Source organism: Eptatretus burgeri, chromosome 8 (assembly GCF_056783735.1).
Source record: "Eptatretus burgeri isolate ZD-2024b chromosome 8, Ebu_testis_v1, whole genome shotgun sequence".
In the NCBI taxonomy this organism is placed as follows: domain Eukaryota; kingdom Metazoa; phylum Chordata; class Myxini; order Myxiniformes; family Myxinidae; genus Eptatretus; species Eptatretus burgeri.
Window position 1 is genome coordinate 15,945,937 of NC_140968.1, and position 15,091 is coordinate 15,961,027.

Below are 15,091 nucleotides of genomic sequence, written 5' to 3' on the forward strand. Positions count from 1 at the left end.
TGCTGATTATTTTTTGCAATATTTTGTTTTGTCGCTGGGGGCCTTCTTCTATTCCGAGATATTTGTACGAAGCATCTATTTTCGGTCATGTATTATCTGTTCTTTTTGCATGGATTTTTGGATGCTCTCCTGTGTGGATCCTCATATGTATTTTCAAATCGCCTTTTTGAGAGAAACCTTTGTCACATATGGAGCATTTGTAAGGATGTTCTCCTGTGTGGATCCTCATATGTATTTTCAAATAGAATTTTTGAGAGAAACCTTTATCACATATGGAGCATTTGTAAGGACGCTCTCCTGTGTGGATGCTCATATGTATTTTCAAATAGACTTTTTGAGAGAAACCTTTATCACACGTGGAGCATTTGTGAGGTCGCTCTCCTGTGTGGATCCTCATATGCTTATTCAAATTGCCTTTATGAGAGAAACCCTGATTACATATGGAGCACTTGTGAGGACGCTCTCCTGTGTGGATCCTCATATGCATTTTCAAATTGACTTTTTGAGAGAAACCTTTATCACATATGGAGCATTTGTGAGGTCGCTCTCCTGAGGGGATCCTCATGTGCTGATTCAAATTGCTTTTATGACAGAAACCCTGATCACATTTGGAGCACTTGCAAGAATGCTCTCCTGTGTGGATCCTCATATGTATTTTCAAATTGCCTTTTTGAGAGAAACCTTTATCACATATGGAGCATTTGTAAGGTCGCTCTCCTGTGTGGATCCTCATATGCGCATTCAAATGGTCTTTAAGAGAGAAAGCTTTATCACATATGGAGCATTTATAAGGTCGCTCTCTTGTGTGGATCCTCATATGTATTTTCAAATCGCCTTTTTGAGAGAAAACTTTCTCACATGCAGAGCACTTGTGAGGTCGCACTCCTGTGTGGATCCTCATGTGCTTATTCCAAGAGTATTTTTGAGAGAAAGCTTTATCACATATGGAGCATTTATAAGGTTGCTCTCCTGTGTGGAACCTCATATGTATTTTCAAATTGCCTTTTTGAAGGAAACCTTTATCACATATGGAGCATTTGTAAGGATGCTCTCCTGTGTGAATTCTCATATGTATTTTCAAAGAGCCTTTTTGAGAGAAACCTTTATCACATACAGAGCACTTGTAAGGTCGCGCTCCTGTGTGGATCCTCATATGTATTTTCAAATTGCCTTTTTGCGAGAAACGTTTATCACATATGGAGCATTTATAAGGTCGCTCTCCTGTGTGGATCCTCATATGTATTTTCAAATCGCCTTTTTGAGAGAAACCTTTATCACATACGGAGCACTTGTAAGGTCGCGCTCCTGTGTGGATCCTCATGTGCTTATTCCAAGAGTCTTTTTGAGAGAAAGCTTCATCACATGTGGAGCATTTGTGAGGTGGCGCTCCTGTGTGGATCTTCATATTATGTATTTTCAAATTACCTTTTTGAGAGAAACCTTTGTCACATCCTGAGCATTTGTTTGGGCATTCTCCTCTGTGGGTCCTCGTGTGTATTTTGATGTTTCTTGGTGAAGTAAAATCTTCATTGCATATATTACACATTTGACTTTCGATTACCTTTTGGGGTTTGTTTAATTGAATATTGATATTTGTGCCGTTTTCATCAGATGTATACTTGTAGTTTGAAGCTCGTGAGTCTTGTTTTTGGGATTGTTTCTTCAAAATTGACATCTTCTTCACAATCAAGCTGCTCCTGGACCTTATCTGCCCAACTGGACTCCTTGATTGTTCTACACAAACAAAGAGAAGGAAGTTATTTTACCTTTTTTCTGTCAACCTCAAAATGCAAAATATTTCACAATTTTGAAAATTTTATAAAGCCTCAATTCAAAAGTTTGAATGTTCATTTTGTAGGTTTCTGCTCACCTGTTGCAGAACAGACAGGACTGCCATTTGTGAAATGAACAACTGAATCTTCCTTTTCAGAAGCATATCTTAAAGTTTCTGAGACAGATGAACCTTTGTGTCGTCTGGATTCCAAATTTACAGGACATACATCATCTGAAAACAATGAAGGACATGAAGTTGAAAACACTGCAAATATATATCCGGTCAACAAGTAGTATGGAATAAACATCACTTCCGCTGTGAGAACGAGGCTCCATAATGTTGCTGACATTACAGGATAGGAATCAAGGTGTTTACAACGAGAAATATACAAATATATATATATATATATGTCTTCTTCTTCTTCTTCTTCTTCTTTCGGCTGCTCCTGTTAGGGGTCGCCACAGCGGATCATCCGTATGATCCGCATAGTGATTTCGCACATGTTTTACACCGGATGCCCTTCCTGACGCAACCCTGGTCGCCTCTTGCGACACAGGGATCTGGTACACCTATTTTAACCGGGGTATACACCGGCACTCATTTCGCCGACCTCGGAAGGATGACAGGCTGAGTCAACCCCCTGGTGTTAATTCAGTGGCACACCGGGGCTTGAAACTCAGGACCTTTTAGATCCCAAGCCGCTGCCCGAACCACTGCGCCAACACCAGGCATATATATATATTTACGGTTGTGGAAATGCACAGAACACCATACAGGTCCATGAGATCAGTAATGCCGATAAGTACGTGTTTAGATTAGATTTCCCCATCGATGTTTCGCGGGAATTATTATTCATGTCACCGGGCTGTGATCTTTAAGGTGGCCTTATTCTTTTGCTGTCTTTATTTTGGAACAACCACCTTAACCACAACCGCATCGCCTCATCTCCTTCCACAAAACGCCAACGACACCACCATTACAACAACCACCTTAACCACAACGCCAACCACACCACCATTACAACCACCTCAACCACACCACCATTGCAATGACCACAACAGCATTTCTGCCTCAGCACACGGTTGCCAGAAGCCTGGCATTCGTCGAGGAAGAACAGACGACGCCCCCCCCCCCCAACGAATAACATCTCTGCCGGCCAACGCGGTGGATTCCAACCGCTATAAAAGGACAAAGACGAAAATGAATGCGGTGGAGCGGCGAGGGAAGGGCCCCGATTGAGCGGGAAAACGGCTTCTTCTGGAAGTTTCCCTCGAGCGCTGGAAGAAGTGAGGGGGTGAGGGGGGGGGCTATAAAAGAAGTGCTGAGGAGAATCGCGCTCTCTCTCTCTGGGTCGGTGGTTGTGAGGAAGGTCGTGGCTGGGTCGTTGGTTGTGGGAGCTCTTTCTTTGGATCGTGCGCGCTAAGGCTCTCTGGATCGCGCTCGCTGGACTGCGCTAAGGCTTTCTGGATTGCGCTCGCTGGATCGCATGCGCTAAGGCTCTCTGGACCACGCTCTCTGGGTGGTTGTGAGGAAGGCTTTGGGTCTGTCGTGACGAGGTCGAAGGCACCAAGACGCCAGCTCTTTCTCTCTCTGGGTCGGACGAGCGCAAGGTCAGATCGAGGAGAACGGAGCCTGAGAATCCACCTCACGGTCACGTTTTCCTTCCTTTTCTTTTCGGGGTTTTTGTATGAGAGTTGTGGCGCCGTGTCCACTAAGTAAACCTGGTTAAGTGAACAATAATAACTATAGACATCGGCTGTAGGCTTTCTTTTTACTCGCGTCCTGTCCCCATCCCCCCATTCATTGCATATGTGCTTGTCCATTTGTACTGTATTGCTTACGTGTCTTGTAAATAAATGTGCTGGTTTAAATGTTCATCTGCTCGTTGCGTCCTCTTCCATCATTGAACTGCCATACTTGCGTACGGGATATTCGCTGACTTTTTAATAGCCGATAAAGTAATCGGTTCCGGCGGGGTCGAGCGATATATCCCCGCTTGGCAAATCGCAAAAGGAGCGAGCGACTTCAGAATTGCTCGTTCCGTGCCAGCTCCCGCCGAGGTGTAAATTCCCGGCATTTCTGTCTGCGCACATACTTGGGTAAATCGAGATTTGGCGATTGGACCCTGTTGTGCGTGGACAGAAAACTTGGCAAATTTACGGTGTGATTAAAACACACCCGTAGCTGGATTCCGGTGTTGATCCGGAAAGCTGTGACTGGATTGCTCGTTCGGTGGTCGCGTGCGGCCGCGATTGGGCTGAGGTGGCCGTCCGCACGCCGAATGGGCGGGAAACCACAACTATATATATATATATATATATATATATATATATATATATATATATATATATATATATATATATATATATATATGGGGGGGAGATAGGCACCTTCACGTGGTCCCTCCTGTAAGTAGCAAATACTACGGGATGCGAAACCAAGCCTGTCCTATCCGAGCCTCCACCCGGGCTTTTCAGCAGCAGGTGACAAGGGAACCGCCCTTTTTAGGGTGCGGTGGTGTTCATGCCGCCGACAAGTACCGTCGACCCACAATACTACAGCTGAAAGTCGAGGGCCTTCCGACAAGCAATATCAATGTCATTGAGCAGCTTGCCCATAAGAACCGGGCCCTCGTCGTCGTCCTCCAAGACCCACTGCATCTCTGCAGATAAGCTAGTCTTTCTACACTATGCACTAGCTGGGTCTACTAAAAGCAGGAAGCACGGCCTTGCCACGTTTGTCCACGAGAGCCTGAGCTGGACTCTCGTCGGTCAATGTCTGGTTGATGCCGAGATTGAGTGGGTGTGCGTTGATGTTGCAAACTATAACATCATCAACGTCGACAAGCCCCCACCCTCACGGATATCCCCATGGTCTTTACCCACGTTCCCCTCCCCCAGTCTCTATGCTGGCGATTTTAATTGCCAGCATGTTGACTGGGGACATAACATCACAAGCAACGACGGAGAGTGTCTGGCTGCCTGGGCAGCAAACAACAACCTTGCTGTCCTTTACAATCCGAAGGACATAGACAGTTTCCTCTCCGGACGCTGGGGAACGAACCCCGATCTGGCCTTAGCGAGTGCCGACCCTGATAGCCCACTTCCTGACAGACGTGTGCTTGAGAAGTTCCCGCGGTCCCAACATCGACCCTCACTTATCACTGCTCTTAAGCTTGTGGCACCTGTCCCAAGCGCACCGGTGAGGTGATGGAACTTCAGAAAGGCCGACTGGAATCGCTGCAGCCTCCTTACAAATAAATCCATCACGGGTCTACCACCACCCGATACCATCAATATGGACGAGGCTTACCAGGACTTCTGCAATGCCATAACATCTGCGGCGAAGAAAGCAATCCCACGTGGCCGCGGAAACAACTATATGCCATGCTGGGATTCTAAGTGCGAGACTCTCTACCGCTCCTTCCTTTGTGCCCCACCAGGCACCGCTTCCAATATACTCTCACGGCTCGACCAAAGGAAGCTTGAGCGGTGGACCGAAGCCGTCAACACCATCGACTTCTCGCACTCAAGCTGCAAAGCATGGATTATCATTAACAACCTCACTGGCCGGTCAGCACACTCCCCTCGCCAGTACCCGTTTCTGCTAACACCATTGTGACCCAGCTGGTGAAGAACGGGGTGTACGAAGCGAGGGACCGCAAGTCATCTCGACTTGTGGCCAAAGAGGTGTCTGACTTCTGGAGAGCAGAAACACCAGACGGCGAAAGTATCTCCGATGACTTCATCCCAGATGAGCTCGCCACCGCCCTCCAAATACTGAAGCCACACAAGTCTCCGAGCCCCGATCACATCTGCCCGGAACTTATACTCCATGCTGGCTCTGCATTGAAGTCCTGGTTATGTGAATTCCTCTCTTCCTGCTTGCGCCACCTCAAAATCCCCAAAACCTGGAGAAGAGCCCGAGTAGTCGCAATCCCCAAGCTTCATAAGCCATCAGGGGACCCGAAGAGTTATCGCCCGATATCTCTCCTTTGTGTCCCCTTCAAAATCCTTGAGCGTCTTATCTATGCCCGCATCAAACCGATTATAGATCCGCTTCTCCAATGGGAGCAAGCTGGTTTTTGGAGTGGGAAATCGTAGATCAAGTCATTCTTATGACCCAAGACATCGAGGACTGCTTTGAGGCAAAAAAGAAGGCCGGTGCTGTGTTCCTTGATCTCCCAGCCGCCTACGACACCGTATGGCACCGTGGCCTCACCTGCAAGCTGCTCCGCCTGCTCCCAGACAGGCACATGGTCCGTAAGATCATGGAACTTGTCTACAACCGAAGCTTCACCCTCACCACCAGTAGCAGACAGCGAAGCAGGTTACGACGCCTTAAGAACGGCGTCCCGCAGAGATCGGTCCTGCCCCCCCCCCCTCCTCTTCAATATCTACACCCACGACCAGCCGAACAATGTCTCCACAAAGTACGCTTATGTGGACGACCTGGCGATCGTATACCCAGCAAGGAAGTGGGAAACACCAGAGGGGACTCTGAGCCATGACATGTCTACTTTATCGGCATGCCTCTAGAAATGGATATTGAAGCTCAGTGAAACCAAAATAGTGTCGGCAGCTTTCCACTTGAACAACAGTGAAGCAAAACATGAGCTAAACGTCAACATCAATGGAAAACCCCTGTCCTTCTGCCCCGAGCCAAAATATCTTGGGGTAACATTGGACAGGTCGCTCACGCACCGCCGACACCTGGAGTCACTACGCAAAAAGCTAACATCCTGCGCCGCGCTGCTAAGACGACTGGTGGGCTCCGGCTGGGGTGCGGGTGCTGTCACGTTACGTACAGCAGCCTTAGCCCTGGTCTACTCCACCGCCGAGTACTGTGCGCCCGTCTGGTGCCGCATTGCTCATTCCCACCAGATTGACACTGCCATCAATGGCGCCTTGCGTACTGTGACTGGATGCCTGCGTCCCACACCAAAGGACAACCTTTCCATCCTCGCAGGCATCCAACCCGCTGAGCTTCGCCGTGAAGAAGCCACTCTAGCTCTCACTCGCCAGGCACTGGAGACGAATCATTTGCTCCATCTCAAGCTCTCTATTTCATCAAATGAGCAGCCCCAGCGACTAAATTCGAGACACCCATTTGTGCCTGCTGCACAGTTGTTGCTGAAAAACGCCAACGACCTTAACATCAGTGCGGCCCACTGGGCGGATCACAACTGGAGTGCGGAATGGCGGACGAACTCCACCAGACTCCGCGCTTTCATTCCCGACGTCGGTTCCCATACCATCGGAATGCCCTTGCCAAGACTGGCTTGGGTACGACTAAACTGTCTACATACTGGCGTTGGAAGATTCCGCTCAAATATGCACAGATGGGGTGTGGCACCTTCTGCGGCTTGTGAGTGTGGTGTGGAGGAACAAACCGCAGACCATGTCATCCTTGGCTGTCCCATATGCCGTTCCCCAAGCGGGGCACACAGTCTGCATGTTTTGGATGATGATACAACCCAATGGCTGCTCGAGACCTGCCCCGACATATAGCCCGGGGGCACCGCCACAGCTCCGGGGTGGTAAAAGGCATAGACCCTCGGCCCCTAAGCGTGGCGAGAAGAAAGAGAATGAAACCAAGATGAAGCTCGAAACGAAGAAGAATATATATATATATATATATATATATATATATATATATATATATATATATATATATATATATATATATATATATATATATATATATATATATATATATATATATCGCGGTTTTCCCTTGGAACCTAACTAATTTTTTCTGCGAATTCCCCCGGTATATCACGGTAATAATATATAAAATATAAATTATTTAAGCAATAAATTATAACACGTGGCACTCGACCAGTCACACAACGCACGAGACAAAGTTTCACTTGTGAACTTCGAATATTTTCTACGTTTTTTTCTCCAAGCCCTACGATGCCACCCAAACGCCCTGCACCTTCTAAGGCTTCTGGCAAGGAACCGAAGCGCCAGAGGAAGGTCCTGACGCTCCAGGAGAAGGTGCTCGATATGCTTCGGGAAGGAAAAAGGTTTGCCGCAGTTGGACGCCATTATGGTTTGAATGAATCGACCATACGCTACATCAAGAAGGACCAAGCCAACATCAGGAGCCTATGAAACCCAATCGTGTTTATCCACCGCGCAGCGTTTAATATTCGCAATAGAGAAATCAAACCCAATCGTGTTTATACACCACCCAGCGTTTAATAATCACTCGATATAAATCAAACCCAATCGTGTTTACACACCGCCCAGCGTTACATATTCACTCGATATAAATCAAACCCAATCGTGTTTACACACCGCCCAGCGTTAAATAGTCACTCAATGTAAATCAAACCCAAACGTATTAATACACAACACAGCATTTAACATTCGCAATATAGAAATCAAACCCAATCGTGTTTATACACCGCGTTTATAAAAAAAAAAAATAGGCATTTTTAGGCATTTTTGGGGGAGGCGTCCATTCATCGCGGATTTTCACTTCTCGCGCGGGTGGGGGGGGGGGTTGGAACGTAACCCCCGCAATAAACGGGGGATGACTATATATATGGCAGTCCTGTTTTTTGTAATGAATAAGCTCCGAGACCAGTGAACCAATCTTGATGAAACTTTACACATATATATATATATATATATATATAAAACTAACATTCAGCTCCAGGATACGCTAAGTGGCTCTCCATAAAAATGAAAAAATATATATTTAATATATATATATATATATATATATATATATATATATATATATGTATATATCTTCTTCTTCTTCCTCCTCCTCCTCCTCTTTCGGCTTGCTCCCGTTAGGGGTCGCCACAGCGGATCAACCGTCTCCATTTCGCTCTATCCTCCACATCTTCCATTGACACTCCAACCACCCGCATGTCTGCCCTCACCGTATCCATGAACCTCTTCTTTGGCCTTCCTCTTCTCCTCCTGCGTGGCGGCTCCATCTTCAACATCTTTCTCCCGATATACTCCGTTTCCCTCCTGTGCACATGTCCAAACCATCTCAATCTCGCCTCTCTCACTTTGTCTCCAAACCGTCCTACCTGCGCTGTCCCTCTAATATACTCATTCCTTATGCTGTCCATCCTCGTCACTCCCAACGAGAATCGCAGCATCTTTAACTCTGCCACCTCCAGCTCCGCTTCCTGTCTTATTGTTAGTGGAACATACAAACCTCCAAACAAAAAGCCTCCAAACCATACAACATAGCTGGTCTCATGACCGTCTTGTATACTTTCCCCTTCACTCTTGCAGCTACCCTTCTGTCACAAATCACTCCTGCAAATCTTCTCCACCCACTCCATCCTGCCTGCACTCTCTTTTTCACTTCTCTCCCACACTCTCCGTTACTTTGGACAGTTGATCCCAAGTATTTAAACCAATCCACCTTCCCCACCTCAACTCCTTGCAACCGCACCATACCACCACCCTCCCTCTCATTTATGCACATGTACTCCGTCTTACTCTGACTGACTATCATTCCCCTTCTCTCCAGTGCGTACCTCCACCTCTCAAGGCTCGCTTCAGCCTGCTCCCGACTCTCCCGACAGATCATGATGTCATCCGCGAACATGATAGTCCATGGAGACTCCAGTCTGATCTCATCCGTCAACCTGTCCATCACCATTGCAAACAGGAAAGGGCTCAGGGTCGATCCTTGGTGCAATCCCACTTTAACCTTAAACCGGTCCGTCATTCCTACCGCACACCTCACCGCTGTCACACTGTCCTCATACATATCCTGCACGATCCTCACATACTTCTCCACCACTCCCGACTTCCTCATACAATACCACAGCTCCTCTCTTGGCACCCTCTCATAAGCTTTCTCTAAATCCACAAACACACAATGTAACTCCTTCTGGCCTTCCCTATACTTCTCCATCAACATTCTCAAAGCAAACATCGCATCAGTGGTGCTCTTTCCTGGCATAAACCCATATTGCTGCTCACAGACCATCACCTCTCCTCTCAACCGAGCTTCCACTACTCTTTCCCACAACTTCATGGTGAAGCTTAACAACTTTATCCCTCTGTAATTTCCACAGCTCTGCACATCACCCTTATTCTTGAAAATCGGAACCAGTACACTTAATCTCCACTCCTCCGGCATCCTCTCACTTTCCAAGACTTTATTAAACAATCTGGTTAACAACCCCACTGCCATCTCTCCTAAGCACTTCCATGCCTCCACTGGTATACCATCTGGGCCAACCGCCTTTCCACTTTTCATCTTCTTCATAACAGTCCTCACTTCATCCTTACTGATCCATCCCACTTCCAGATTCACTATCTCCACCTCTTCCAACCTTCTCTCTCTCTCTCTCTCATTTTCTTCATTCATCAGCTCCTCAAAGTACTCCATCCACCTTCTCAACACACTCTCCTTGCTCGTCAGCACATTCCCATTTGCGTCCTTTATCACCCGAACCTGCAGCACATCCTTCCCAGCTCTGTCCCTCTGTCTTGCCAATCGGTATAAATCCTTTTCCCCTTCTTTTGTATCCAACATCTCATACAGCTCGTCATATGCCTTTTCCTTGGCCTTTGCCACCTCTCTTTTTGCCTTTCGACGCCACTCCTTGTACTCCTGCCTACTTTCTTCATCTCTCTGACTATCCCACTTCTTTTTCGCCAACCCCTTCTTCCTTATACTTTCCTGTACTTCCTCATTCCACCACCAAGTCTCCTTATCTTCCTTCCTCTGTCCAGATGTCACACCAAGTACCTTCCTAGCTATCTCCCTCACAACTTCTGCTGTCGTTGCCCAATCATCCCACCCATCTTTACCACCATCCAACGCGTGTCTCACCTCCTCCCGAAATTTCACGCAACAGTCTTCCTCCTTCAGCTTCCACCATCTGGTCCTTGGTTCAGCCCTCACTCTCTTCCTCAACCTCACCTCTAAAGTCATCCTACAGACCACCAATCGATGCTGTCGAGCTACACTCTCCCCTGCCACAACCTTACAGTCACTAATCTCTTTCAGGTTGCATCTCCTACTTAAGATGTAATCAACCTGTGTGCACTTTCCTCCACTCTTGTATGTCACCCTGTGTTCCTCCTTCTTCTTGAAATATGTATTTACCACTGCCATTTCCATTCTTTTTGCAAACTCTTCCACCATTTGCCCTTCCACATTTCTCTTGTTGAGACCGTACCTCTCCATCACCTCCTCATCCTCTTTATTCCCTTCCCCAACATGTCCATCACCACTCTTTCATCCTTGGATACACTCTCCACTACTTCATCTAACTCACTCCAGAAATCTTCTTTATACTCCATCTCACACCCCATATGTGGGGCATATGCACTGATGACATTCATCATCACCCCTTCAATTTCCAACTTCACACTCATCACTCGGTCAGACACTCTCCTCACCTCCAATACCCTCTTGACATAATCTTCCTTCAGGATTACCCCGACACCATTTCTCCTCCCATCCACACCATGGCAGAACAGTTTGAAACCACCTCCAATGCTCCTAGCCTTACTCCCCATCCACTTGGTCTCTTGTACACACAGTATGTCAACCTTTCTTCTCTCCATCATATCAGCCAACTCTCGCCCTTTGCCAGTCATCGTCCCAACATTCAGAGTTCCAACTCTCACCTCCACACTTCTACCCTTCCCCCTCTCCCACTGCCTCCGGACTCGCCTTCCCAGTCTCCTTCTCCTCCTTCGCCCAGCAGTAGCACAATTTCCACTGGTACCCTGCTGACCACCGGTATCGGTGGCGGTCGTTGTTAACCCGGGCCTCGACCGATCCGGTATGGAAATTCGTTTTGTTGTCCGCATAATGATTTGGCATACGTTTTTACGCCGGATGCCCTTCCTGACACAACCCTGGTCGCCTCTTACGACACACAGGGATATGGTACACCTATTCTAACCGGGGCATACACCGGGCCCAGTACAACTGGTGCTCATTTCGCCGACCTCGGACGGATGGCAGGCTGAGTCAACCCCCTGGTGTTTTCGACTTGGTTTATATATATATATATACATATATATATACATACATATATATATATATATATATATATATATATATACATATATATATACATACATATATTAATTCAGTGTCCCAACGGGGCTTGAACTCAGGACCTTTTGGGTCCTAAGCCACTGCCCTTACCACTGTGCCAACACCAGGCTTATTTAATAAAAAAAAAAAAAATTATATATATATATATATATATATATATATATATATATATATATATATATATATATATATATATATATATATATATATATATATCTTCTTCTTCCTTCGGCTGCTCCCGTTAGGGGTCGCCACAGCGGATCATCCGTATGATCCGCATAGTGATTTGGCACATGTTTTACGCCGGATGCCCTTCCTGACACAACCCTGGTCGCCTCTTACGACACAGGGATATGGTACACCTATTTTGACCGGGGTATACACCGGCCCAGTACACTGGTACTCATTTCGCCGACCTCGGAAGGATGACAGGCTGAGTCAACCCCCTGGTGTATTAATTCAGTAGCCCAACGGGGCTTGAACTCAGGACCATTTGGATCCCAAGCCGCTGCCCTAACCACTGCGCCAACACACCAGGCTAAATTATATATATATATATATATATATATATATATATATATATATATATATATATATATATATATATATATATATATATATATATAATAAAATTTCCATGAGAAAAAAAAATGCCTTTCGAATAGTGCGCCGGCATATAAATCGTAACAAAAGGCTTCATGGTTAAACACGCTTGGGTTTTTTGAAATACAAAATGTTCGTATTCGTTGACTTTTTAAACATACACATTCTCCTCCTGTTATTTGAATTCTCGAACTGCACGCGCACGGCAACAGCTAACTGCTGATCGATCTGCTCGTGAAAGAGCCAGGCAAGCAGAGTCAGCTGCAGAGAGAGAGCGTCGCCTAACTGCATATGGAGCATCACACCAACGGGCGAGAGAAGCACAAAACTCACGTTCCAGCTTTCTTGATCCGGGTTTTGGCAGGACATCAAGGACAGTTGCCACTGCTGCTCGAAACATTGAGTGGCTCAAGGCCGCCTTCAACTATGACCTCTCTGAGGATTACACCAACGACTTCCACCATTATTACAACGATTACACCAACGATTACACCTGCACCCAAAGCCTCCTCACTCAAAACAGTGTGGACCTCAAATATCTGGGGCCTTCGCTCAAACATTACAGATCTTTCCAGACAGGTTGTCACTGACAAACCAGACATAATCTGCTTCCAGAAACTTTACCAGCTCAAGACGTCTCTGACTCCAAAGTATCTCTCCCTGGTTACTCCCTCCTCCGGAATGACAGAACTGAGCCTCGTCCTGGTGGAGGAATTGCTCTCTTCATCAAAGACTCCATTCCTCACTCTCCATGCACTGCCCTCATTCCCCCACACTCCCAGGAATCAAGATCAAGCTCGAAACGAAGAAGAATATATTTATATATAAACGTCTGTTGGTGGCTACGGCTTCCCCTGCACTCCCACCTCATGTTTATGTGTGTACTGTACCGTCCACCAAACAGTGATGACTCCATTTACACCTCTCTATCTGAAAACATGGACCAACTTCTATCTTCTCATCCAAACTCTCTCTTCCTCAGATGTGGTGACAACAATTGTAATCATGCCAGTTGGCGAGGTGTGGGAATCTCTCTCAGCTGTCATGGCACTTCAGCAAAAGCTTTCTGCGACTCATTGGGACTGAAACGATCTGTTAATTTCCCGACCCGGATCTCAACCAACGGTACTCTGTCTCTTCTGGATCTGATTTTGACAAATTTCCCTGAAAATATATGTTGTTCTTCCTCTGCTCCAATTAGTTCTTCTGACCACATGCTTGTCAAAGTGGACATCTCTCTGGCTGTTATCAGAGAACCACCTCACCGCCGTCGAGTCTGGCATTCCACTCAAGCCTACTGGGCAGGGTCTCCAAGCAGCCATCAAACCTCGAGACTGGTCTGCCATCACTACTTTCTCCAACATCCACTCATCCTGGGAATTCTTTCCAAGAAACTTGTTCTCCCTCATGCACAGATTTATCCCCTCTCGTCTTCAGTTGTTCGACCCTTCCTCTCGCCCATGGTTCACTGAAGTTTGTGGCGAGGCAGTTGTACTGAAACAACTTGCCTTTGCCTCGTGGAAAGTAAACCCTGAGGGTAATCTCAGTTTCCTCCATAAAGCTCAGAACAAGTGTGTATCTACCCTCAGGAGAGCCAGAAAACAACTTTCTAAGCTCAAGTCTTTCCCTGTCAACTCTCTCTCTCCCTCCTCCAAATGCTGGTGGCATCTAATCAAATCTGTTTCTGGTGTGTGTTCCCCTTCCATCCCCTCCCTCACCTCAAATGGATGCACTGCTGATACAACGCGTGAAAAGGCTGAATGCAGAATCTCGGTGTTTGCATCAAAATCTTGTGGCCGAAACCCATCGCTTTCTCTACCCACTTTACCCCGTCGCACCCAACTGCCCCTGGAATTTGTGTCCTTTTCGCCTGACAAGGTGGAGAGCTTGCTGTCAAACCCCGGCTCAGATTCTGCAACCGTTGCAGACGGCATCAGCCCACATGTCCTAAAAACCTGCTCCTCTGCTCTTGCTCACCCTCTCTCTGTTCTATTCACCCTCTCATTTGCTGAAGATCATTTGCAATCTGCTTGGAAATCAGCAAACATTACTTCCCTGCAAAAAAAGGTGCAAAAACAGATCCCTGTAACGACAGACCAATCAGCCTTCTCCCAATCATCAGCAAGGTTATGGAATCCATCATCGCTTCAGACATTAAATCCTTCCTCTTCTCCAATGGCTTGATTTCCGATCATCAATTTGGTTTCAGACCAGATCACGATCTCTCCGACTCATCTTTGCTGATGACTCCACCCTCTGCCGTACCATCTGTCATCCCTCAGACTGGTAAGCAGCAGGTTCTTCGCTCTGCAGATCTGGGTAAAATCACAAACTGCTCCAACACGTGGAACATGTCCTTCAATCCAGACATCAAACTCACTTTGTCTCTGCGAAAGGACCACTTGGTAACACTCCCCCACCCCCCCAACCCATCAAATTTTCAACAATCCTCTGGAAGAATTCCTTTCATTCAAGCTTCTGGGTCTCACCATCAGCCATGATCTTTCCTGGCAAAGCCACATTTCCAACCTGGCCTCCAAAACCAGTCGCCGACTGGGAATCCTCCGTCGTGCAAAGTCCGTCCTCGGCCCACCTGAGCTCCTGAACACATACAAAGCTTTTGTCCGCAGCCTGATGGAGTACGGC

At 46.8% G+C, this 15,091-nt stretch overlaps 1 pseudogene across 1 annotated transcript in view; it reads right to left on the minus strand.

Annotated features, from left to right (window-relative positions):
• Positions 1 to 138: 138 nt before the first annotated feature.
• Positions 139 to 15,091, minus strand: part of LOC147021191 (uncharacterized) — a 30,806-nt pseudogene continuing 15,853 nt past the window's right edge. Inside the window, exons 4-5 of the transcript XR_015061324.1 lie at positions 1,871 to 2,005; positions 139 to 1,734 (exon numbers count right to left, since the gene is read on the minus strand). The product of XR_015061324.1 is annotated as an uncharacterized LOC147021191 (transcript). The remainder of the gene's footprint in view (positions 1,735 to 1,870; positions 2,006 to 15,091) is intronic.